A 2492-nucleotide genomic window follows, 5' to 3' on the forward strand; every position below is an offset into this window, starting at 1 on the left:
CTCTCTGCCTGCCTCTCAGTGTACTTGTGATTTCTCTCTGTCAAATACATAAAGTCTTAAAAAAAAAAAAATGAAAATCAGTGGTAACCTTTGAAAACTCAATTCTGGCGTAATGGGACTGGAAATTACTAGTGAGAATTCAATAGTGAATGGGAGGGAAATAAGGATCACTGAGTGTACATGGTTCTTTTAAGGATTTCATAGCTAAGTGGAATGATCACAGATGACTTAATTTTCTTGTTTAGTTCAATCCTTACACAAGTACTTTTGTAATATTTTGAAATTTTTTAAATTACATACATGTAGCACTAAATTTTTTTTTGTTTGTTTCTCTGTTTTGTTTTGTTTTTTTGAAGTGCCAGACAAAAGGAACGCTTGAGTGGCTTAGTCTGCTAAGTCTCCGACTCTTGGTTTGGGCTCAGGTCATGATCTCAGGGTTGTGGGATCTAGTCCTGCACAGGGCTCTGCTCTCAGTGCCAAGCCCGCTTGTCCCTCTCCCCACCACCACACCTCACCCCCAACTCTCTCTCTAATATAAACAAATAAAATCTTTAAAAAGAAGCCAGACCAAGGCATTAAATAATTCATGAAATTATATAAGTAAAAGACTCCTTAAAAATTTTTCTAGATAGGGGCACCTGGGTGGCTCAGTGGTTTCGGCTGCTGCCTTTGGCTCAGGTCATGATCTCAGGGTCCTGGGATCGAGCCCCGCATCGGGCTCCCTGCTCCGCAGGAAGCCTGCTTCCCTCTCTCTCTCTCTCTCTCTCTCTCTCTGCCTGCCTCTCTGCCTGCTTGTGATCTCTGTCTGTCAAATAAATAAATAAAATCTTTGAAAAAAAATTTTTTTCTAGATATATAATATTATATAATCTGATTATCACTTTTTTTATGCTTAGAAAGACCACAGAAAAACTCTAAGTTCCAACAGCAGTATTTCATGCTTGATAAAAATCATCTAACTCTAGGATATCTTCTACTATCCAAAATAATTCGTCATATTAAAATTCTGTAAGAGAAGTACAAGGGGTTTAGAATGCAGAAAATATTCCTATTTTGTAAACTGAATTCTCATAAATTCTATAATATGAAGTCACTATTGAAAATTTTGGTGTGGCACATGTAGAAATAGATTCTCTTTAAAAAGGAAGGATAATAACACGTGTGCAAGTTACCTTAAGAAGAAGATTCAATGCATTAGTGACATCTTGGTTTATAGCACAGGGATCAAATCAAATGTTTGTATAGAACATGGGACAAGTTGACATATGAAATCTCTTGGTAATACTCAGATCAATTTGAGGGTCCAACATTTGAGCACTCATGCATTAGGAACCAAAACCAAAACCTAGTGACTAGCCATTTTGTTGGTAATAAGAGTGCCAGAATAGCAGGTAACTTCCTTTTGCAACACAGCAGATATTAAAAGTATTCTATTTTTCACAAAACTCGACCATTCTCCTACACCATACACAAAGATAAACTCTAAATGGATGAAAGACCTCAATGTGAGACAGGAATCCATCAAAATCCTAGAGCAGCACACAGGTAGTAACCTCTTCGACATCAGCCACAGCAACTTCTTTCAAAACATGTCTCCAAAGGCAAAGGAAACAAAAGTGAAAATGAACTTTTGGGACTTCCTCAAGATAAAAACCTTCTGAACAGCAAAGGAAACAGTCAACAAAACAAAGAGACAACCCAAAGAATGGGAGAAGATATTCACAACTGACACTACAAATAAAGGGCTGGTATCCAAGATCTATAAAGTACTTCCCAAACTCCATACCCAAAAAACAAATAATCAAGTCAAAAAATGTGCAGAACAACAGACACATGAGAAAGTGCTCCACATCACTCAGCATCAGAGAAATACAAATCAAAACCACAATGAGATACCAGCTCACACCAGTCAGAATGGCTAAAATTAACAAGTCAGAAAATGACAGATGCTGGCAAGAATGTGGAGAAAAGAGAACCCTCCTACACTGTTGGTGGGAATGCAAGCTGGTGCAACCACTTCAGAAAACAGCATGGAGGTTCCTCAAAAAGTTGAAAATAGAGCTACACTACGACCCAGCAATCACACTACAGGGTATTTACCCTAAAGATACAAATGTAGGTATCCAAAGGGGCACGTGCACCGGAATGTTTATAGCAGCAATGTCCACAATAGCCAAACGATGGAAAGAACCTAGATATCCATCCACACATGAATAGATAAAGAAGATGTGGTGTATATATATATATATACAATGGAATACTATGCAGCCATCAAAAGAAATGAAATCTTTTTTTTTTAAAGATTTTATTTATTTATTTATTTGACAGAGAGAGATCACAAGTAGGCAGAGAGGCAGGCAGAGAGAGAGAGAGGAGGAAGCAGGCTCCTCACTGAGCAGAGAGCCCGATGCGGGACTTGATCCCAGGACCCTGAGATCATGACCTGAGCCGAAGGCAGCGGCTCAACCCACTGAGCCACCCAGGCGCCCAAC

This window comes from Mustela nigripes, chromosome 6 (assembly GCF_022355385.1).
Source record: "Mustela nigripes isolate SB6536 chromosome 6, MUSNIG.SB6536, whole genome shotgun sequence".
Lineage (NCBI taxonomy): Eukaryota > Metazoa > Chordata > Mammalia > Carnivora > Mustelidae > Mustela > Mustela nigripes.